Consider the following 25,104-nt stretch of genomic DNA (forward strand, 5'->3'; position numbering starts at 1 on the left):
TTTTCTACAGTACTGTATCTCTCTTCATTTTTTCCCTTGTTAATCCCTCTCTCTCTTTTTCTCTCTCGCTCTCTCTTTCTCTCAATCTCTCTATTTCTCTCTCTCTTCTTCTCTTTCTCCCTTCCTTTCTCTCTCCCTCTGTTTTTCTCTTTCTCTCTCTGTTTTTTTTCTCTCTATCTCTCTCTTTCTCTCTCTCCTTTTCTCTCTCTCTCTTTTTCTCTCTCTATCTTTTCTCTCTCTCTCTCTTTCTCTCTCTCAATCTCTTTTTTTCTCTCTCTTTTACTCTTTCTCCCTTTCTCTCTCCCTCTGTTTTTCTCTTTCTCTCTTTCTCTTTCTGTTTCTCTCTCTCTCTTTATCTCTCTTTTTTTTCTCCCTCTTTTTCTCTTTCTCCCTTTCTTTCTCTCTCCTTCTGTTTTTCTCTCTCTCTCTCTGTTTCTCTCTCTCTATCTTTTTCTCTCTCTCTTTCTCTCTCTATCTCTTTTTCTCTCTCTCTTTCTTTCTCTCTCCCTCTGTTTTTCTCTTTCTCTCTTTCTCTGTTTCTCTCTCTCTCTTTCTCTCTCTCAATCTGTCTTTTTTTCTCTCTCTCTTTCTCTTTCTCCCTTTCTTTCTCTCTCTCTCTCTGTTTCTCTCTCTCTATCTTTTTTTCTCTCTCTCTTTCTCTCTCTCTCACTCTTTCTCTCTCTATCTTTTTTTTCTCTCTCTCTCCGTCTCTTTCTTTTCTATCTCCTTTTCTCTCTCTCTCTTTCTCTCTCTCTCAATCTCTCTTTTTCTCTCGCTCTTTTGCTCTTTCTCCCTTTCTTTCTCTCTCCCTCTGTTTTTCTCTTTCTCTTCTCTCCGTGTTTCTCTCTCTCTCTCTCTCTCTCTCTCTCTCTCTCAACACATCTCCAACCTCTTCCCCATACACAATAATTGTTTCTGTCTTTGTGTCTTTTAGTAGAAGACATTGAAGGGCCTCAGCCCTCCCCAGCCCTTTGTAAGTACTGTACCGTACACTACTATACTGTACATTTTCTTCTACTGTTTCGCTCCCCTTTTTTTCCTTTTCACAGTAACTCTCTTTTCTGTACTTGTGTAACAGTAACATTATTTTTTTTTCAACAGTATCATCAACAGAAGCCTGGCCTCAGTGGCCTCACCTGGCCGTGTAAGTACACTACACCACATTTTTTTACAGTACTGTATCTCTATCTTTTTTTTCCCTTGTCAGTCTCTCTCGAAACTCTTTTACTCTCTCTTTCTCCTTCTCCCTCTGTTTTGCTCTCGCGCTCTCTCGCGTTCTCTCTTTCTCACTCCATGCCGACAAAAGTCAACAAATCCATCAGCAAGATAATTGCAAAAATCTGAAAAAAGAACACAAAACAACACGACAGATCCAGGCCTGGCTGAAAGAGAGTGGTGTTCTTGTTAGTTTACAAACTGTGCGCTATCATGCATTTGAGAGAACGCGGACCAGATATAGATTTCCTTCTAAATGCACATGATAAGTACTTTACAGCAACCATTTTTTATTATACTGTATGTACTGTAGTTACAATACATTGCTACTGTATTGTGTTCCAATTTCAACACTAAGGCCCTCATTCAGAGCCACTCGCTAGCGGCAGTACGCTCGTTCCGAGCGATGTTCGCACATCTGCGCATGCGTACGGATCGTTATACGCATGCGCGAACCAGTCAGTGCGGCCGAAATTCATGTGCTCGCAATATAGCGAATGCCTGCTATTTTGAGTGACAGAATGAGGCGTATGTGGGTGGTAACAGGGGAAGGTGCTTGAAAATGGGGAGTGGAGATCAGAACGCAGGTGTGCTTAAAGGTCAAAACGGGCGTTTTATGGGTGTGCATAATTAATACAGCAGCGTCATTGACCACGTCACTGGGTTATTTTATAGCCAGAACTGCTCGCAAGATTGTGGTAGCAAAAACCAACCACAAGAATAGCGAGCAGTTCATACGCTGGTCGATGTACTCGATTAATCTAATAAATAGCGGACATGACGTATGGTGCGAGCGGCCAGGGGGCGTTTTTAACAAATAAACGAGCATATGTTTTGCTCGCTCGTTCAGACTTAGAGGTGTGAACAGACTGCAATTTGCGAACGGATCATTTGAATAGCCACCCCTTGTTTTTGAACGAACGACCGCAAATAGCGAACGGCTCTGAATCAGGCCCTAAGTATCCAATAATTTCTATATGCTCTGTATGTGTTCTACTGTAGGAGCGTCAAAAAGATTGTGCACCAATTAACTTGTGAGGATGATGAGCGTACAGCTTTACAAATAAAACAAATTCTAAAAATAGAATGTGACTTGGACATCTCCTGTTCCAGCATCAAACGGATGCGTTAAGAACTTGGATGGACTTTTGGCCCTACAAGGTATGTAAAATACTATAATGTACAAAAATGCACAAATGCACTCTACAGTGCACAATTTTATTCAGTACACTGTCCTTAATAATGCACTGATTTTACATGACTGTAAACTAAAACTCATTTTTATTCCACAGGATACATACCATGATAAGGGATGTTAATAAAGAAAAGAGAGTTGAACAAGCACGAAGGTGGATAGAGAGTGGAGAGAATTTTAATGACGTCATTTTCACAGATGAAACTTCGATTTTTCTTGAGAGGTTCTCAAGACTGTCCTTCCGGAACCATGCACATCTCTCACTTAAACCACGTCCGAAGCATCCATTAAAGGTCCATGTATGGGGAGGTATATCTCGTTGGGGTGCAGGACTGATCTTAATTTTTGAAGGTACAGTACAGTAATGTTTGTTGTAAAAATTAATTACAGTCCTCTACAGTGTACACTTGTTACTGACAATAATTTCTCATCTCTTTAGGCATCATGGATAAGACCTACTTCCAAGAACAAATAGTAGATTGCTGTATGGTGCCATTTGTGAGAAAATGCTTTCCATCAGGACATCGATTATTCCAGGATAATGATCCAAAACATTCAGCTTCCGCCAAATTCATGGAAGAGAGAGGTATAAATTGGCAACGCACACCACCAGAGTGAGTATTGTCCTACTGTATTAACTGTTTACTGTACAATATAGTATGTACCATACAGTTATTATTCTAATACGCTTTTTATTACAGTACAGTGACTAAATATATATTTTTTTACTTTCCTGTAGGTCACCGGACATGAATCCCATTAAATTGGTCTGGGCACAGTTCAGAGGTTCATCAGGTCTGATGTGAAACCAAAAACTAAACAGGAACTTTTGGATTGGATAATGAAGTTTTGGAAAACAGTATTGACATGTACCCAGTGTAACAATTATATTGATCATCTGTATAGAGTCTTACCAGTTGTCATCGAAAGAAATGGCCAAGCAACTGCTATGTAGCATATGTTATTGTGTATAATTAGTAATATGGAGGATGGGTTTAACTTCCTCTTTTAAGTTTGTGATCCAGACTGTTAAGTACTGTACACTGTGTCCATAGTACTGTACAGCACAGTATGTACAGTATTGTGGTTGTGCTTTCTTTCCCTACAGGTACAGTATATACAGTATGCTCCTAATTTATTTTATAAGCTCTTTATTTACCTTTCCCTTACCTTATTAACTGTACAGTACTTTCCTCTGATTTCCTCTATTCCTTTCATTCTTTAATTTCATTCATTTCTCTCTTCCCCCTCCACACCCTCCTTGCCTTTCTGCTGTCACACACACCTATGTTCATACAGTACAGTATTTAACCCTATTCCCCAGCCATGCCCCGTCACCACCGCAGTGCTCCCCCTCCCCACCACCTGGTCAAAACCGCAAGACCTCTAACTGTCATTGCAACCACAATTACTGGGGATTAATCAGAAGTTTTGTGCCCCCTCCTTTCCTCATGGCTCAGGACAAATCTCGCAGCATTATGTCACTGCCCCTCCACTGTTTAACACAGTAGGTTCAATATGTGCCTAGTCATTGTGCAAGCCAACAGCTAATGGTTCAACCACCCCTTCCACTGGCTCCTACACCTACAGTACTGTACATTGCCCCCTGTTCCAATGGCATCATCACAGATTGTGCTGCAGCTGCCAGTTTCTGCTACTGTGCTTGATGTTGCTGTTTGTAATGTGGATGTTTCAAGTGTTCAGGTTCCTTTTATTCATACTGTATACAGTAGTAGTGGCTGCTTCAACATCCACATACATAGTCACAGACATACTGTAGTGGGTGCACCGTGCATTTAGGGACAGTTTGTTCTTTTGGAAACCCAGGGCCATCTGCTGCTAGGGGGGATTTGGAGTTATTTTCACTTTTGCCCTCCAAAAGTCAGGTGTTGTTCACCTCCATCTGGGTCACCCAAATTGTATCTTGTTTCATGTATTTTTTTGTAAATCGTTATATGGGCTGTGGGCCAAGGTGCACTGCTTTTTTCACCACCAGGCTTAATTATAATACAAATTCCTTATTAATAAATTCGTTGGGCTGCTTAGTTAGGGCCGATATTAATGTGGATAAGTGTGACACTGTTAGATCAGGAAAGGGCCCTGCATGGCGTATTGACAGTATAGGGTCCTGTGTGTGGGATTGAGCGGGATGAAGAACAAGAGTATCTCCAGTGAGTACCTGTGTGTCTGTCTTTTACTGTCTGTTCGTCTCTGCCTATCCTCCTTTCTTCAGGGCGTACAGTGGACCTTGCACTCCGGTGCGAGGTTGAGTCTGCACCTGGTATAGGTGAAACTCTGGAATCTGAGGCCAAAAAGTGCCAGTGATTATTTTAATCTTTTTGTGTAGTCCTCGGTCTGGTAGGGCATATCGGTTGACATTGAGGAAGGACTGTTCTCACGTCATCTCCTTCCTCCTAGGTACTGTACAGTAGTCATGTCCGTGTCCAGCTTGGAATTCCAAGACCATCTACTGTAAGCAACATATAGGCTGAAGGTGAGACAGTGCAATGCAAGCTACGGAAGTACAGTACACCTGCACGGCAGCAGCCACCGCACAGCACCCCTCTTTGAAATGCATGCTAATGTCATAGTGTAATACAGTTGTTGAGTAAAGACTTAAGGCACACATCCACTAGCCGATGGAGAAAGGAAAGCACAATTATGACATTGTAATCATGCTGTCGTTTCTCTGTCTGTGATGAGCCTACTGTACTGTACAGTCAATGAGCAGACGTTCAGTGCAGGCTCATCAATCATTAGGCAACATGCTGAACCTGACGATATCATTAGGTTGTTCAGCATGTTTGCCTGATGATACTGTAGATGTTGGAAACGACCAGTGGGCATGCGCATTGTTTCCCATTTCTATCCTTCAATCGTCCATAAATCCTTTGCAGATCGTTTGCAAAAATGTCTAAAATGACCAGCGATGCACGTGGCCGTTGGTCGTTCAGACATCTACAGGTATCGTCCTGCAAACAAGCTGGTCAACCTGATGATAACGTCAGGTTGAGCAATGTTTGCAGATGATTGATGAGTCTGCACTGAATGACTGCTTGTTCAGTGCAGGCTCATCACAGACTGACAAACGACTGCATGATTGCAATGTCGTAATCGGGCACTTTTCAGCACAGCTAGTGGATTGGCATCATACAGTACAGTAACTGCAGTAATCTATAAAAATATGTAGTACTGTACTTACAGTACAGGTACTGTACAATCATTTGTGTTTACTTTTTCTAGTTGGCATCATGCAGTGACCATTGGCAAATCCATTTTGTTTTCATGTTATCTAACATATTACAGTATGTTAATTAAAAATTGTCATTAATTTATAAAATTGGTGTTTGTGTGTAATTCATTCTTTAAGTGCGTCTGAGACCCAACACGTGCATCTGTCATTGCAAGGTACAGTACAGTTGGGGTTGTTGTGAATAATGTAGTGATTTAGACACAGTACCCCAACAGTTCAGTAAATCATTACATGATGTACAATAAGAATTATCATGCAAGGTTTAACAATTTTTAGATTACAGTACAGTAGATCGTATGCAATAGCAGAAGATGTTTGCAGCACGGATCAGGGAGACCAATGCTCCAAGTACAGCATTGGTGAAAAAAACACATTACAGATGCATGCACGGATCAGTGCATTAAGTGTTGCAAGTGGCTACAGTATGATAAAAAAAAAAGTCAATAAGACACACATGCAGGGGCATATCTTCCTATTGGCCAGGATTGCCCTCACCAGGGTCGCCGGCTGATGGGGGTTGCCGCCTGCAGTCATATACAGCATCCCTGTTGCCCGTCCCAGTGATTGCCCGGCACTTACTGTACTGTACACAGTGAGGCCCGTATTCAATTTGAGAGAGAAAAATATTGGGGGGAAAAAAGTTAAACATCTAGTGTGTATATATAATGTAATGAGTTTAGTAAGGGTTGGATAACAATACTGAACTAGTGAAGAAAAAAAATATTATTAAGGTCTAGAACAGGTGGGACAGGCAGGTAGAAAGTTACAGGGGCCGCATGTCTGCTGGCACTTGTAGTTCCACTGTAAAGTACAATAGTTTTACATTATTTGGCCCCCCTATTACCCCATACCCACTGCTCCAGGGGTATGGGGATGAGCCCAAGGCTTCAGCATAAGCCTGTGGTGCTCGGGAGAAGGGGGACCCTTCTTTGGGGGGTCCCCGACTCCCCCGAGATCACCGGCTTGTGCTGACCGACTTGGGGTGTAATGCTTTGGACCTGGAGCCCCGGTGATTGGGTCTCTGGGCTGTGGCATTATACCCCGGTCGGTTGGGTCTGGTGTTGGTTTTAAATATAGGGGGTACCCTACGTCTTTTTTGCCCCCTATTTTTAAACCAGCACTAGTCCCTGCAGCCTGGTGTTGGTTTCTAAAATACGGTGGAACCCTACACATTTTGTTCCCCGTATTTTTAGAAACCACCACTGGCTGCCAAGCCTGGGGCTGGTTTGGCTTTGGGGGGGGGGACCCTACTGTATGTCTTTTTTTTTTAAACTTTTAACCCGTTTTTTTACAGGTAGAAACATCATGGCAATTTTTGGGAAATATTCCAGGGGACACCCTAAAGATGTTTAGACATAGGGGATCACTATGGGTACCCCCATTATTATCTCCTGAAGGAAGTCGGGGTTTGTAATAGCCGCGGCAGCTGAATAAATGCGGCTTTGAGGAAGTGCTGCAGAAGAGCATTTAGAAGATTTTCTTGGGGAAAATAACTATGCCCATCAGTTTTGGGGTACTTGAAAATGGGTGTCAGCATATTTTAAACTCACTAAAGTGAATTGAAAAAAACGTAATAAACATCCTCCCACAAACAGCTGCAATGAAAAAAACACTTGGGGCATACTTGTGGACCCCCCCAGAGTCAAGTTCGCTATTTTTTAACTTTGTCCCCCAACTTTTTTTTTTTTCACCCCCAAAATGAAAGTGATTTTTTGGGGTGTCCAAAATGATTTTTAAATTGTTTTTGACACAGTTTACCTTTGGGGGACTGTCTGAAGGCTGCACGGGGGGTCCTGCAATGTTGCACCTCAAAACCCCAATTCTGCAGTATTCATAGGCGATACTTTTCCGCCTATTACATAGCATTAACTTTCCGCCTAGGAGGAAAGTCTTTCAAATCGAATACGGTGTAAAACCAAAACAGGCGAAAATGACATCATCGGCGGTAAATTACCACGAATCCAGACTTAACACCTCAAATTGAATACCCCTAATGTCCCCATGTCTAAAGACAGCATCAACAATGATGCGTCGTATGTTATGCTTCGTGCGTCACTGGCTATCGAAAATGGCTACGATAAGGGCGAGGAGCAGGGGCGGATTGGGATGGAAAACCAGCCCGGGAAATCTGCGGTAGCAGCCCTAATGGGGGCGGGTCAGTTGTGGGGGTGGGGTCTGTGGGTATGCAGTCGGGAAGCCGGCTGACGTAATCCCGACAGCCGGCTTCCCGACTGCTGTATCCCGGCGTGGTATAAATGACCGGCGTCTATATCTAGACACCCGTCATTTTCCCAACGCTGGGAGACCGGCGCACAGCCGCGCGGGGGGGAGGGTTAGGTTTAGGCACCCCCCCGGGAGGGTTAGGGTTAGGCTAGGGGGAGGGAGGGCTAGGCACCCACGGGGGGGACTTAGGTTTAGGCAGCGGGGAAGGGGGGGTTAGGGTTAGGCACTTGGGGGGGGAGGTTAGGGTTAGGCACCCCTAAGGAGGGTTAGGGGGTTAGATTAGTATATACTTACCTTAGGGACGATCAGGATTTCCAGCGCTGTCGGGCTTCCGCTGCCAGGATCTCTGCATTTGTCGGGCTGTCACTGCCGAAAATCGAACTGCCGGCCATGTGGCCGGCGGTATTTCATACCGATTCTGGTCTGTGAAGGGAGGAGAATAATTCCATCCAGGGGCGGTGCTAGGGTGTTTGGCGTCCTCCTGCAAACTATTACATTTGCGCCCTTCCTTCCAGTTTTCTACAAAGGGACAGTGCGCATGGTACACAAAGGGGCGTGGTTCTACAGGGGCGTGTTCACACAATAGTTTCTCCAAATCAAATGAAACCACACAGTAGCACAACCTTATTGACATTACACCGCACATAGTGCCCATGATTCACATTACACCACATAGTAGTGTCCCCTATTCCCATTACGACAGTAGTGCCCCTTATACACAAAGCCCATAGTAGTGCCCCTTTTGCAATGTCAATAGTAGTGTCCCTTACGCAATGTCAACAATAGTAGTGCCCCTTACGCAGTGCCCCCAGTAGTAGTGCCCCTTACACATAAAGTCACAGACACACACACACCACAATACTATACTTACCTGAAGCCCTGCTCCTGCGTCCACCACTGTCTAACTACTGCGTCCATGGGCTTGGCAATATGGGAGAGATGTCATGACGTCTCTCCCTTCACCCACTGCGGAAGGCGGAGTTCAAGAGTGGGCTCCGGCTGCCGCTTCAGGGAAGGAGCTGCTGGGCGCCCGCTGGTAACAAAATACCGGGAAATGGAGTAGGCAGCGGCGGCGCCTCCCCAGGCCGCCGCTTCCCTGCAGCGCAGGGCCGGATGGTTACGTTGCGCCGCCCATGGTCCTAACCCTCCCAAACCGCAGTCTACAACTAACTCCATTAGTGCCTAAACCTAATCTATCAACCCCCCCCTCGCAGCCTAAACCTAACACTCCCCTTAGTGCCTACCACTAACTCTCCCCCTAACCCTAGTACTTACCTCCAGTATTCTGATAAGTGTTGGGATTCCAGCGACGGCATTCTGACCGCCGTAATCCCAACAGTCGGGAATATGAATAATAAATAATAATAAATAATATATTTAATATTTTGAATTAAATATACACTGTATATATTTAATTTAAAATATTAAATATATTATTTATTAAATGAATACATATATACATATTACCTTATTAAATAGATATATTATAAACATTTAAAATAAAACACTTACCTTTGTTTCTGCAACTATTTGCTTCTTTTGTTTTCTCCACTCCTTATCAATTTCTCCTCTTCAGCTGGACGCCATCGGCACTGGAGACTGCCTTTGTTCAGATAGCCAGGTGAGGAGGAGAGGAAAGCCAGGTCAGGTGGGGAGGGGGGGGGGCGAGCCAGGTCAAGTGGGGAGGGGGGAGAGCCAGGTCAGGTGGGGAGGGGAGACAGCCAGGTCAGATGGGGAGGGGAGACAGCCAGGTCAGGTGGGGAGGAGAAAAGAGTCAGGTCAGGTGGTGAGGGGGAAAAGAAAAGAGGGGACTCTGGGGGAGGTCCAGGTCACTGGCCTGATTCGCGGTTTTTAAAAAGGAGCGGGGGCAAATGTAGGGAGGGCGGGGCTTAGCTGTGAGCGGCGGGAGGCAGCTTCGGTACAAGAATGCCTGGCAGGTCAGTGCAAGCTCCTGTGTACTCCTGTGCTGTCTGCTGTGTGTGTGTTGGGCAAGGCAGATTGCTGCAGACTCAGAGAAGCCAGACGCTGAAGAGGGGGCGGGCCGCAGACGGCATGTAGGCGGAGCCCTCAGTGGTGACTGATGGGCTCCGCAAGGGCTTATGGGAGGAGCTGCTGCTGCTGGGCATGCGCAGCAGCTCCCCCGGCGTCCATTTTGTTTATTTACTTTAGTGAGCTGCCCATCGGAGCCAAGCTCCGATCGCGCCAGCCCAGCAACTGGCAGTTCAGCAGGGGTGAGTAAAGGAAGGGCAGCGGCCACTAAAGGGAACGCAAGGGCCGGCCCAGCAGGAATCAGCCCGGTGTCCCGGCGGCCCGATCCGCCCCTGGCGAGGAGGTTCTCTCCTGGCGAGCTATTTCTCTTGGTGAAGTGGCGAGACCAAAGTTTGCAACAGTCAGTTTGTATTACAGAGACTTCCCTCTCAAACAGAGCCACTAATGTAGCAGTTTCTGAAGTCATGAAAGGGTGAAAATTCAACAGCATACTGTACAGTACTAATGCAGACAACAGGGCATGCGCAGTGATGAACTTCCATACGCCATCGCATAGCGTTACATGGCGTACTGTACTGTATGGCCTGGCCCCACTGGGCATGCGCCAAAGATTCCATTGTCATTGTAACCCCTCCACTGGGCATGTGCCAGAAATCCCATTTGTAACCCTTCGCCAACCGTGCTTACATTGGCGCAAGTTTGCAGTTAAAACGCACAAACAGTTTGTAATACAGAGGCTTCCTTCTCTAACAGATCCCACTACCAGTTAATGTCTTTATACTAACACACAGACTTTTTTTTGTTGCCAGTAAGATCGGGGTCTATGACCAAATGTTTGTAAACTATTAGAAACCTGACAGTCGCTATAAACAGTACACCCATCTGCATACCACTTACAGAACTTACTCCCTGTTTTCACACTGGTTTAGCAGACACCCTGATATTTAAAGGGAGAGCAGTTTCTATCTTCACCTATTATTCATATTCACAAAGGTGTTTTTTGAGTTAAATACTGAGGGGGGGTTGTCATTTTCTATTGGCGTCTTTTTTCTCTACTTCCACACATATACATATATATAAAGAAATAGTCAAGACTCCAATATGATGCAACTCTATTTATTTAAGGCCTCTTGAACTACTTGACCTCCAAAGTGGGGGTTCGCAGTTTGTAAAGCATAATGTCTTGAAAATGTATGTATAGAAAAAAAAAAGTGGCTGGCTGGCAACTTTCAGGCTGGGGGGCAAGCCCAAGTGAGAGGCCCAGGTTTTCTCCCAATAAGTAAGAGTGATTAATCAAGACAGGGAGCTGTGTCTCCTTATTCATCTGATGTGAAGTCCTGTGAGTGTCGCCCGTCGTTTCTTTCTGTATATCGGACATAGCTGAGATTTAAGTCCAGGAGGGAAGGCACCGAGGCATGAAACACTAAAGGATTGCATGCCGGTTTTGCTGGATAGAGATTTTATATATATATATATATATATATATATATATAAACATACACACACACACACACACAGTATATAGTGTATATATATATATATATATATATATATATGATACATAATAATTATGTAAGGTTGTCACGTCTCCTCAGTGTGCGACCCCAATGGCTCCCACTGCGAGGGAGACAGGACAGTCTAAGGAGAGGAAGACTGGCCTCCGGGGTTAGTATGGGAGCATTGGGGGGAAGGGGGTGTTGGGATGGAACCGTGATGGGGTGGAGGTCGGGACATGACTGTGATGGGGAAGGAGGTAGAGGTGGAGGACAGCAAAGACTGAGTGGGACTATCCACACAAAAGGTGGGGAAGAGCCAGGGTGTGGTGGGGTATATCTATACTAAGGTGTGTATATATATATATATATATATATATATATATACACACACACACACACACACATATACAGTGTATATATATATATATATATATATATGCACATATACACACACACACCACAGTGCTGCTTTAAAAATATAATTAATGTAAGTGCTTACATATCAACAGTAGCAGCAGCAGCCACCAGGAAAGTACACTCTAATCAGCTGGACTGCCACTGGAGTCAGGGAGAATCTGTCACCCAGGTGGTCGAGCAGTCTCCACAGAGCCAATGGGGCTGGGCTCCTGCTAATGCTTGGCTGTGTTGTTGATCGGGGTGTCACCTATGTGTCATCACACGGAGGCGCCAATACACTATGCGGCACAGTGAGACAGAGCCGGGGCTTGCTAGTGAATCCTTCCACTCCACTGTGCCGCTATATGATATGTAGAGTGGAAGGCTTCACTAGCAAGCCCCGGCTTGGTGCAGGTGGACTGGCGGTCGGGAGGGCGGTACCGCCAGTGTTTCTGTGGGCAGGGTCTTGTACGGCCGCTGGTGAAGCAGGCGACTGCGGCTGCAACAGCCTGTCTCCAGTCAACAGGCATTCATGCAGCGCTCGGCTGCAGGCAGCTGGCGGCCCCCCAGGACTGAAATAGTACCGGCCTGGGGGCAGATGGCACCCTGCCCCCCGGCCCAGCCCGCCACTGATATAGAGGACCAAGTTGCTGCTTTGCAAATGTCCGCTGCTGATGTCTGAGCCTTTCCTGCCCATGATGCTGACATCGGCCTAGTAGAGTGTGCCTTTATGATTTCTGGAACTTTGCATCCTTCCTTCTTGTATATGAAGATAATCACTTCCCTGATTCATCTGGAAATAATTAGCTTGGTTGACACTAGGGGTGAGCGGGTTCGGATTTCTGAAATCCGAACCCCCCCGAGCCCCCCCGATCCGAGGCAGATCTGAGTCAGGCTCGACTTTTCCCGCCTGACTCAGATCTGAAATCGAGGCAAAACGTCATCATCCCGCCTTTCGAGTCTCGCGGGTTTTGGAACCTATATAAGGTACCCGCGTCGGCGCCATTTTCTCACTCGGCTGTGGACAGTGAAGAGGGAGGGTGGGAGTTAGGGCTGGCTGGGCTGTGTAGTGTAGTGTAGTGTAGTGCAGAGTAGTGTTGTGCTGTGCTGTGCTGTGCTGCTGTTGTCCACTACTTCAAAGTCCATAGGGGCTGGCTGTGTTGTGCTGTGCTGCTGTTGTTAATAGGGGCTGTGTCCACTACTTCAAAGTCCATAGGGGCTGGCTGGACTGTGTTGTGCAGTCAGTTCTCCATAGGGGCTGTGTCCACTCCAAAGTCCTGTGCAGTGTCCCAGTACTAAAGGGGTGCTGTAGTGTTGTCCAGGGGGTGCTCTGTCCATCAGGGGTGCTCCCCCCAAGTGCTAAAAAAATTATATTTTTTGTGTGTTTGTGAATTGTGTGCGCAGTAGCCGCACGTGCATCAACAAAGTAGTGCCAAGCGTGCGCCTGTGTCATAAGTAAAGGGCCGGCTGGCTTGACCGTTAAAGGGTGCTGTAACCCCCAAAGTACACTACAAACCAAAAAAATATATATTTTCTGTGTTTGTGAATTGTGTGCGCAGTAGCCGCACGAGCATCAACAAAGTAGTGCCAAGCGTGCGCCTGTGTCATAAGTAAAGGCCCGGCTGGCTTGACCGTTAAAGGGTGCTGTAACCCCCAAAGTACACTCCAGTCCAAACCAAAAAAAAATATATTTTCTGTGTTTGTGAATTGTGTGCGCAGTAGCCGCACGTGCATCAACAAAGGAGCAGCACCAAGCGTGCGCCTGTGTCCCATAAGTAAAGAGCCAGCTGGCTCATTTCTTAAAGGCTGGTGTAACCCACAAAGTGCACTACTCTCCAGCAAAAATAAAAAAATATTTTCTGTGTTTAGTCGCACGTATATATCAAATCGATATAACATAAATGGAGGACCAAACTTTCTCAGATAAAAATAAAATAGAGAAAGATCAAGAACCACTTCCTCCTAGTGCTGAAGCTGCTGCCACTAGTCATGACATAGACGATAACATGCCATCAACGTCGTCTGCCAAGGCCGATGCCCAATGTCATACTAGAGGGCACATACAATCCCAAATGACAAAGTTCAGGAAAATGACCTTGAAAAAAACATTTAAATCAGCTGAAGAGAAACATAAACTTGCCAATATGCCATTTACGACACGGAGTGGCAAGGAACGGCTAAGGTCGATCCCTAGTATGTTCATGACTAGTGGTTCAGCTTCACATGACAATGGAAGCCCTCCTCCCACTAAAAATATCAAAAGAGTTAAGCTGGCAAAAGCACAGCGAAGAACTGTGCTTTCTAAGAAGATATCACAAATCCCCAAGGAGAGTCCAAGTGTGGTGGTGGTTGCGATGCCTGACCTTCCCAGCACTGGACGGGAAGAGGTGGCTCTTTCCACCATTTGCACGCCCCCTGCAAGTGCTGAAAGGAGCACCCACAGTCCACTTGCTGATATGCAAATTGAAGATGTCACTGTTGAAGTACAACAGGATGAGGATACTGGTGTAGCTGGCGCTGAGGAGGAAGTTGGCGAGGAGGATTCTGATGGTGATGTGGTTTGTTTAAATCAGGCTCCGGGGGAGACAGTTGTTGTCCGTGGGATGAAAAAGCCCATCACGGTCATGCCTGGGCAGAAGACCAAACATTCCACCTGTTTGGTCTGGCAATATTTCTATCCAAATCCGGACAACAACTGTCTTGCCATATGTACCTTATGTAAAGGTGGAATAAGTAGGGGTAGGGACGTTAACCACCTAGGAACATCCTCCCTTATATGGCACCTGCAGCGCGTTCATAATAAGTTACTGTCAAGTTCAGAAACTTTGGCTAAGACCGTAAGCAGTCCAGGGACACCTAAATCCCGTTGTATCCAAGCACCTGCAAACCACACCGTCAACTCCCTCCTCGTCAATTTCCTCCTTAGTCAGGATCGGAAGTAGTCCTGCAGGCCATGTCACTGGCATGACTGACTCTCCTATCGGGGATTCCTCCGGAGGATCCTGCATTGCTACGCCTACTGCTGCCGCTGCTGCTGTTGCTGCTGCTGGGAGTCGTTCATCATCCCAGAGAGGAAGTAGGAACACCACTACTGTTACTAAACAATTGACCCTCCAACAGTCCTTAGCGATGAGGATGAAGTACGACAGCAGTCATCCTGAAGCAAAACGTATAACTGAGGCCTTGACTGCTATGTTGGTGTTAGACATGCGTCCGGTATCCGCCATTAGTGCAGTGGGATTTAGACAATTGATGGAGGTAGTGTGTCCCCGGTTCCAAATCCCGTCTAGATTCCACTTCACTAGGCAGGTGATACCGAGACTGTACAGAAACGTCAGAAAAAGTGTCCTCAGTGTCCTGAAAAATGCCGTTGTACCCAATGTCCACTTAACCACGGACATGTGGACAAGTGGAACAGGGCAGACTAAGGACTATATGACTGTGACAGCCCACTGGGTAGATGTATCATCTTACGCAGCAACAGTAGCAGCGTCACCAGTCGCAGCATCTCAGAAACGCCAGCTCGTTCCAAGGCAGGCTACGCTGTGTATCACCGGTTTCAGTAAGAGGCACACCGCCGACAACCTCTTAGAGAAACTGAGGGAAATCATCGCCCAGTGGCTTACCCCACTTAGACTCTCCTGGGGATTTGTGATATCTGACAACGCCACCAATATTGTGCGGGCATTACATCTGGGCAAATTCCAGCACGTCCCATGTTTTGCTCACACAATAAACTTGGTGGTGCAGAATTTTCTGAAAAGCGACAGGGGCGTGCAGGAGACGCTTTGGGTGGCCAAAAAAATTTCTGGCCACTTTCGCCATTCAGCGACTGCGTGCCGAAGACTGGAGTGCCAGCAAACACTCTTGAACCTGCCCCGCCATCACCTGAAGCAAGAGGTTGTGACGCGGTGGAACTCAACCCTCTATATGCTTCAGAGGATGGAGGAGCAGCAAAAGGCCATTCAAGCCTATACATCACCTATGACATAGGCAAAGGAGGGGGTATGCACCTGACTCAAGCACAGTGGAGAATGATTTCCGTGTTGTGCAAGGTTCTCCAGCCCTTCGAGCTTGCCACACGTGAAGTCAGTTCAGACACTGCCAGCTTGAGTCAGGTCATTCCCCTCATCAGGCTTTTGTAGAAGCAGCTGGAGAAAGTGAAGGAGGAGCTAAGACGGAGCGATTCCGCTCAGCATGTGGGACTTGTGGATGAAGCCCTTCATTCGCTTTGCCAGGATTCCAGGGTGGTCAATCTGTTGAAATCAGACCACTACATTTTGGCCACCGTGCTCGATCCTAGGTTTAAAGCCTGTGTGGTGTCTCTCTTTCCGGCTGACACAAGCCTGCAGAGGTGCAAAGACCTGCTGGTGAACACACTGTCAGCTGAAGCGGAACGTGACACGTCAACAGCTCCTTCTTCATTTTCTCCCGCAACTGGGGCTGCCAGTAAAAAACTTAGGTATCCTAAGCAACCCGCTGGCGGTGATGCAGGGCAGGCAGGACCAAGTTTGGACATCTGGTCTGGACTGAAGGACCTGGCAACAATTTCTGACATGTCTACTGTCACTGCATATGATACTGTCACCATTGACAGAATGGTGGAGGATTACATCGGTGACAGCATCCAAGTAGGCATGTCAGACAGTCCATACCTGTACTGGCAGGAAAAAGAGGCAATTTGGAGGCCCCTGTACAAACTGGCTCTATTTTACCTGAGTTGCCCCCCCTCCAGTGTGTACTCCGAAAGAGTGTTTAGTGCAGCCGGGAACCTTGTCAGCGAAAGGTGTAGGAGGTTGCTTCCACAGAATGTGGAGAAGATGATGTTCATCAAAATGAATTATCAACTCTTCCAGGGAGACCAGCCTGCAGAATGTATAGAGGGACCTGTGGTGGTGGATTCAAGTGGGGACGAGTTAATACTTTGTGAGGATGAGGATGTACACACTGAAGAGGGTGAGGAATCGGTGGATGAGGAGGATGAGGATGACATCTTGCCTCCGTAGAGCCAGTTTGTGCAGGGACACATTAATTGCCAGCTTGTTTTGTGGGGGCCCAAACGAACCAATCATTTCAGCCACAGTCGTGTGGCAGACCCTGGCGCTGAAATGATTGGTTTGTTAAAGTGTGCATGTCCTGTTTATACAACATAAGGGTGGGTGGGAGGGCCCAAGGACAATTCCATCTTGCACCTCTTTTTTTTCTTTGCATTATGTACAGTTTGGGGCCTAGTTTTTCAAACTGCCATCCTGTCTGCCACTGCAGTATCACGCCTAGATGGGTCACGTGTTTGTGCCGCCCACTCGTGTCGCTTAGCATAGTCATCCAGCTACCTCGGTGCAACCTTTTGGACATAAAAACACTATTGTGAGGTGTGAGGTGTTCAGAATAGACTGGAAATTAGTGGAAATTAAGGTTATTGAGGTTAATAATAGCATAGGAGCAGAAAAACCTACAAATTCTGTGATTTTAGCTGTTTTTATGCTTTTTTTCAAAAAAATACAGATCAAAAACACAAAACCCAGAACCCAAAACACGGAAGGGTGGTTTTGGCAAAACCAATCCAGATCCAAAACACGAAGAAAGATCCAGATCCAAAACCAAAATACAAAACACGAAAAGTGGCCGGTGCACACCCCTAGTTGACACACAACCTTTCCTGACTCCAGTAGGAATAAGTAAGGACATTTTTTGCAAAGAGCAAAAAATAAGAAAAAAGGCATATATGCCTTAATTGGGGCACTCTTAGAAAAAATATGGTATGTAAATGATACGTTGGAATTTGCTAAAACTTAACGTTTAATACAGCACCTTAAAATAAGTTCTCTCCTATGGGTAACTTACAGTATATACGATAATATCATGAAAATATAAACAATCAAAATACAGTCAAAAACTGATAAAGTAACAGTTAAGACGGTCAGGATCAAATTAGTTGTTAATAAATAATATGAACCTTGCATAGGGGTTGCAAATAATGTTATTACAACCCAATCTCAGTTTAAGATAATGCAAAAAAATACAAAATTTTTTATCATAGGCATAAATTCTCAATAACTCACTGATCAGAATTTGGCAATAAACAAATTAGTATCAGCATATATGTTCACATAAATGGGCAGCTGATACCGCAATATTAGCAAGATTGTAACGGGCAAAAATATAAGTATAGAGGATCTCAATCCCTACTCCCTTTGTAGAAATCACAGAGGGCTGGGTAAAACACACCGATAATAGGACTGAAATGAAGTGCTTATATAATTACTTTTGGAAGCATAAGGTATTCTGTAAATTCTATCGGTTTACTGCAGTCGCCGGTCTACAGCTGATGGAGATATTCAGATTTGTATTGAAACATATGGTCTCAACAGCAGTTTGAACAGTTCTTGTATGTGCAGTATGGTTATCACAAATCAACCATATCTCATGTGAGATATCTATCAAAGTATACTAAGCTTCAAATAGTCAGCTAGTGTCACATGAGTAGGGATTTAATAAAAGACAAAAGGGTGCTTAAAGGTAAAGACAAACTGCTACTGTTAAGGTTAGTCAATATGCAATGAGGCAGGAGTTTCAGAAATAGTAGTGACTGTTGATTCTAAACAGCAGGCAAAAAGAATAATGTATTGATGGTCGTATAATACCACAAATAATGCAAAATATTACAATAGAAATACATTAATAGTTTGTACAGTGAATGTTTATCACCTGGACAGGGATATTTGCAAAACACTACTGAAGAAAGTGAGGCCTGGGGTAGAGGAACGTGGAGTCACTTCTGCTTTCCCCTGTCTAGATCAAACAGGGGATGAGAGAGTGAGTGCGGCGTTTAACCCAGGTGAAACAACAGACAGCGCTTCTGCTGTCTGAGATTGTAGCTGCGTCTCTCCCCTGTTACCAAATGACATTGCAGGGGGAGTCATCTGCTAGGGACTCAGATGAAAGAGCGCTATAGAGAGATAGAAAATGTACCTGTGAAGTAGGTCGATAGACCGGGGCTGCAGTGCCGTGTGTTGAGGAGATGCTACTGCTGAATGCAAGTTTGAGGACGCGCGTTTCACTTGAGAGGCTTGGTCACCTGATCACCGGGAGTTGCTCTTGCTTGCTGTTAGATAAAGAACATGCGCCCAATCACGGGCTGTATTTGAGAGTTGCTGAGGAAGTAGCCTATCAATGAAGGGTATGAATTAGCTAATCAGAACGGACACAGAGGCCCAGAGATGTGATCAGACTGGAGAGATTAGCATATGTAAACAAACATGAAAACATTGTGGTTGCTGGTCGTAGAGAGCGCAAAGAAATCTGTATAATAATGCAAAATAGATGATATAGCACAGGGAGTAATAAAATTGGTAAATAGGAGTTTAGAAAAAATGGATAACATAAGAGGGATACAAATATAAAATATGGAAAGGTATTGTGTAGTGATCATAGAGCTCTAACGGAATAAAGACAGTTCTAAAAAAGGGTTAGAATAGGGAAAGTAAGATGATGGGATGGGTGAGTATATGAAATCAAAGGATAAACAGCGATAATGAATAAAAAGAAAGGACAAAAAGAGGGAGAATGGTGATGTCATGCATTATTCAAAGGAAACAGTGAAAGAAAAAGGGGAGTAGAGAGGAGGGGGGAAATAAAAAGGATTAATTGAAGGCAAGTGAGGATGGGAATGTAATAAATAATGAAGCAAGGAAGTGGACAATTGATCTAGATTTGTGATAAGTGTGGGAAATATTGAATGCTACAGTGAGGGTGTCTGAATTGGCACTATATTGGGTTAAATAAAAAGATATGTCAAGAAAAAAGGTTTCTACTTGACATAAAGGTGATGATAAGGAGATACGAAAAAAGTGAAGAAAAAATGTGTAGAAAGATAGATAAATCAGATAGAAAGAGGTCATCAGGGCAGAGATGGAGTGTGACAGAAATTAAATGACTAACCAAGGTAAGTGTAAGAGTGAGGGTATGTGAGATGAAAGAAGGAAGTGTGAAAATAGTAGAAGAATGTGTGAAAAAAGGGAAAGGGGGAATGTGAGAGGAACGTGAAAGGAGATTGGAGTCGGGAGTGTGGAAGAGTAGGAGATACCATGAGAGAGCGTGTGAAATGGTGTTAAATTAGTTGATAATACACAAGTGGTGAGACATAAAAAATATTATAAATTGATCTGTAGAATCACATTAGAAGGAACAGGAAGACAGGTAAATAGTAGCTGAGTAATAAAAATGTCAATCATTCTGTAAGGAATACACCATAATTAATGTTTTCATTTAAGCCTTTGGGCATCAAGGTCCCTAAGTGAAAAATCCATTCGCTTTCTTTCATTTGGAGGGTCTTATTCAAATCACCCCCTCTTAGGCCAAGTTTAATTCTTTCTAGACAGAAAACCTTAAGATCTTGTACCAGTCCAGAGTTTTTAAGGTGGAAATGTCTGGCCACAGTCGTAAGCTGTTTAATTTTCCTGATGTCTGTTTTAGCATTTCGTATGTTGCCTAAGTGTTCAAGGGTCAAGTTCTAAAATCATTTTGTACTCCAGTAGGAATAACCAAGAGATGTTTTGTTTTCCTAATATCTTTCACTCTTTCCAAGTATATACAGGTTGAGTCTCCAATATCCAAAATGCTTGGGACCAGGGGTATTTTGGATAACGGAATATTCCGTATTTTGGAACATTTGCATATCATAATGAAATATCTTGGGAATGGGACCCAAATATACACACAGAATGCATTTATGTGTTATATACACCTTATACACACAGCCTGCAGGTCATTTTATACAATATTTTCAATAATTTTGTGACTCAAACAAAGTTTGTGTACAAACATAAAATTCATTTATGTTTCATATACACCTTATACACACAGCCTGCAGGTAATGTTATACAATATTTGTAATAATTTGTGCCTGAGACAAAGTTTGTGTACATTGAACTATCAAAAATCAAAGGTATAATTTTCTTAGTCAAACCAAAAAAATTCCGTATTTCGGAATATTTGGATATGGGAGACTCAACCTGTAGTAAGAGCTTTTACTAAATCCAATTTATGCAGGTTCCTTTCTTCTTCATTTTCTGGCTGAGGAAAAAAAATAGGTAAAACAATTTCCTGATTCAAATGAAAGGCGGAAACCACTTTAGGAAGAAATGCAGCATTAGTTCTCAACATTACTCTGTCAGGAAAAATGTTAAGAAAAGGTTCTTCTGCCCATAAGGCCTGTAGTTCACTAACTCTCCTAGCAGATGTAATTGCTATTAGAAAAACTATCTTCCATGTTACATATTTCAAAATCACCTCTTCTAACTGTTCAAATGGAGCCGCCATCATTGCGTTTAGTATACGATTTAAATCCCAAGGTGCTACCAAAGATCTTATTTGTGGTCGAGTCTTCTTTATGGCTTGACAAAACCTCTTAATTAAAGTTTCCTCTGACAACTTTCTTTCCATTAGTACACTTAAAGCAGAAATCTGCACTTTAATAGTTGCCACTGCCAGACCCTTCATTAAACTGTCACACAAGAATTGTAAGACCTGTGGAATCTTTTTGTTCCAAGAGTCAGTTACTGGTCCTCTCCAAACCAAAAACGCCTTTCATATTTTATAATATACATCTGAAGAAACTTTTTTCCTTGCTTGTAAAAGAATTTTTATAACCTGGTCTGAAAGTCCCTTTTTTTTAATAATGACCACTCAATCTCCATGCCCTTAAACTGTCATTCCTGGATGAAAAACAGGTCCCTGACTTAGAAGATCCCTTCTGACTGAAATTATCCATGGCTTCTCTACTGACATCTTCAGAGCTGTTGGAAACCATGCTATTGGTCAGTATGGTAACACTGCCACTATCTCCACTTGTTCCTCTCTTATTTTCTTCAGAATTCGAGGTATCAAGGGAAAAGGTGGAATAATGTATCCTAGGTGAAAATTCCACTTTATCGATATTGCGTCTACTGCTTGAGTCCCCTCCATCTGATATCTGGAGAAAAACCGAGGAAGCTTTGCATTCAGATTTGTTGCCATTAGATCTATTTTGGGTACCCCAAATCTTTTCATTATTTCTTGAAAGGTTTCCATATGCAACTCCCATTCTCCTGTTATAATCTCCTTGCGACTCCGAAAATTGTCTGTCACATTTTTTACCCCTGGGACATGGATCGCTGAAATGGACTGGAGATGTTTCTGTGCCCAACACATAATGTTCTTCACTTCCTCCATAAGGCTTCTGCTTCTGGTACCCCCTTGCCAATTCAGGTAGCTACTACTGTCATATTGTCTGACAAAACCTTCAGATGAAAACTTCTGATCTGATCCTTGAAAAATATCATCGCATTTCAGACTGCTCTCATTTCTCTTAGATTTGATGACAGTAGCCTCTCCTGTGGAGACCACTTCCCTGTGCAAATAGATGTAGTAGATGTGCTCCCCAGCCTGTTGAGCTTGCATCTGTAGTTAGTACTGTGGCTGTGCTAACAAAGTTGACCTCTCTTCTCTCTCCAACATCCTCCACCACATTAGGGACTTCTGCTGTTCCAATGTTATGTAATGATTTAGAGGTAATACTCATGTAAACTTTAGTATGTTCCATTGAAGATCTCTCATTCGCCATCTTGCCCATGGTATGATTCCTATGGTTGACAACATCATTCCTAGAAGAGAGACAGCCATATGTAATTGTATTCTTATGCATTTTAGGACAAACATGACCAGTTTTTGCATGTTGTCGTATCTGTCTTCTGACAGTGTACTCTCGTATCGAACAGTATTTATCTGTGCTCCCAGGAACTGTAGTTGTTGAACTGGTACCAATTTGCTTTCCTTCCAGTTTACTACCCAGCCAGTTAATTGCATGGTTTTCAAGATTTTGTCCCGACTGTCCTCTATTTCTGGTATTGTTCTTCCTGAAATGAGAATGTTGTCGAGATATGGCCAAATTAACAGACCCTGTCTTCACAGACAGGCTATTAGAACTGATAAGACTTCATGAAAGTTCTTGGAGATGATGCTAGACCAAACTATAGACATGTGAATTGGAAATGACTGTTCAGGATACCAAATCTTGAGTAGCTCTGATGTTGAAGGCATATTGGAATATGGAGGTGAGCGTCCTTCAGGTCTAAAGACATTAGAAAATCTCCTTTTCTTACTCCCATGAGAATTGTCTTTAAAGTTTCCATCCAAAATTTTCTTGTCTGAAGAAACTTGTTTAGATCCCTTAAATATAATATTGTCCTGGACTGTCCCGATGGTTTCTTTACTAGAAACATTTGAGAATAAAAGCCCTTCCCTCTTTCCATCTGAGGTACTGATTTTATGGCCTGTAAACTGATTAGCTCCTTCATACTTTCCTTTAGGAACTTTAGTTCTGACGTTGGAATTCTTGAAATCAGATATCTGTCCTGTCTGGGCAATTCTTGGAATTCTATTTGATAACCTTTGGAGACTATCTGTAAAACCCATATGTCCTGGGTAACTGTTCTCCATATTTCTGCAAATTCCTACAGTCTGCCCTCTACTGGCAATCTGGGAAGAGACTGTATATAGTCATTGTCTTCATCCATATGGCCTACCCTGGTTCTGACGAAATTACTGCCTTGACACTCCTGTCGAGTATCTTCTATTATATTGTCTCCCCGGCCTGTAACCTCGTGCTTCCTTAAAATGTTGCTTAGAGGTCTGTGTCTGGTATCTTATCCACCTGTCCTGAGGTAACTTAGTAGATTTTCCACCTGTTATTCTCTGTATCAATGCTTCCAGCTTATTTCCAAACAGTAATGATCCCTCGTAAGGTAAATTTGTTAATCTGTTTTTTTAATGAGCATCGGCAGACCAAGAGCAAAGCCACAATGCTCTTCTTGCCACTACCGCAGTAGCCATTGATCTTGCGGTAAACGTTATCACATCTAAAGAGGCCTCACATAAATATTCAACTGCTCTTTGCATTATCTCCAGATTCTTTAACAAATACTGTTTTGAAATGATTTCTTCCAGATCAGTGTGCATATTAGCACGCCATAATCTTAAAGCTTTTGACACAGAAGCAATAGCTATACCACATCTTAACGAGACAGCTGAGGAAACCTGTCCCTTCTATATAGAGATTTCTATTCTCTTATCCTTTGTATCTTTAAAAGAGGCACCATCCTGTAAAGGAATAGTTGGTTTAGACACCATTTTTGCTACCGGAGCAAACACCTTTGGAACAATACACCATTTAAGGAATTCTTCATACATATTAGGATACATATGATCAATTCTGGCTAGATTGCCCTGTCTTTTATCCAGGCTCTGCCATTCCTCTAACGCCATTTCCTTCATGACCGTATGTACAGGAAAAACTCTATTTTTCTTTGCTCTGTCTTCAATCAATAAATCTTGTTGTTCATTGCCCTCAGGCACATCTTTATAATTCAGCAACTTGTAAATATTCATTTACATTATTTCTACAATATCCATGTTAAACGATCTTGTTCCCTCCCGAATCTCACCAGACTCATCACTGGATACCTGCTCCAATCCCTCCATAACACCTTGTTCAAAGGACTATGCCTCCTCATATTCAAGACTTGTCTGAGACCTTGACCTCTTAGACCCCTGGAGGGTTAAAAACTGCTCTTTTGAGACAAAAGATGTCTTCATCCATTCCATAAGATCCTGAATCTGAGTAACTTGCTGACTCTGAATAGATGAAGATTTATGCTTGCAATCCTCGCAAAAAGTCATATCCTGAGTCCCAGAAAATGATCTATCACATGCTGGACATTTAGCATTAATATGTTTCTTCTTTGAAAGTTTCTTCTTGTGCTTCACTGAACTAGGCACACTGTAGAATAAAAATAAAAAGCAAAAAATAAAATCCTACTATTATCCTTAACTAAAGATAGACAACTGCACCCATCTAAAAAGGACTTACCTCATCTGGGCGCTATTCGGCTGTTTGGGGGAAGGCTCCAGTTCCATGTCTGCACTTACAGAACTGCTTGGCAGTAAAACACACAGGGTGCTTTCTCCGGTGTACGGTGCCCTCTTAATAGCCCTCTGACCTTGATGACGGCAGGGCGCCTGCGCAGTACGCGCCACAGCATCTCCTGGGAAATGCGTCATCAATCCCCGCTGGCTGTGCTCTGCTTCCCTGGTTGTGCCAGACGCCTGAGGGGCTGACAAACGGAGCGGTTCACGTCTCCTTCCGAGCCTGCTGTCTACGGCACAGCCGCATATTGGGAACCCGGCCATTGGCCATCTGTCCTATATCCCTAGGGTACCACCCTGCCACAGCCTGCAGTTCAGAACGGCACTTTGCTGGACAAAACAACAAGGTAAATCCTCTGAAAAAATAACAAACT

The 25,104-nt window shown here is 43.9% G+C and overlaps 1 protein-coding gene and 1 pseudogene across 2 annotated transcripts in view; both read right to left on the reverse strand.

The window, feature by feature from the left end:
* Nucleotides 1-25,104, reverse strand: part of LOC148501326 (uncharacterized) — a 667,086-nt gene that overhangs the window by 102,095 nt on the left and 539,887 nt on the right. The gene's annotated exons all lie outside the window — the stretch shown is intronic.
* LOC148501327 (uncharacterized) lies at nt 23,315-24,721 on the reverse strand (annotated as a pseudogene).

This window comes from Taudactylus pleione, unplaced genomic scaffold (assembly GCF_031769625.1).
Source record: "Taudactylus pleione unplaced genomic scaffold, aTauple2 ptg000520l, whole genome shotgun sequence".
In the NCBI taxonomy this organism is placed as follows: domain Eukaryota; kingdom Metazoa; phylum Chordata; class Amphibia; order Anura; family Myobatrachidae; genus Taudactylus; species Taudactylus pleione.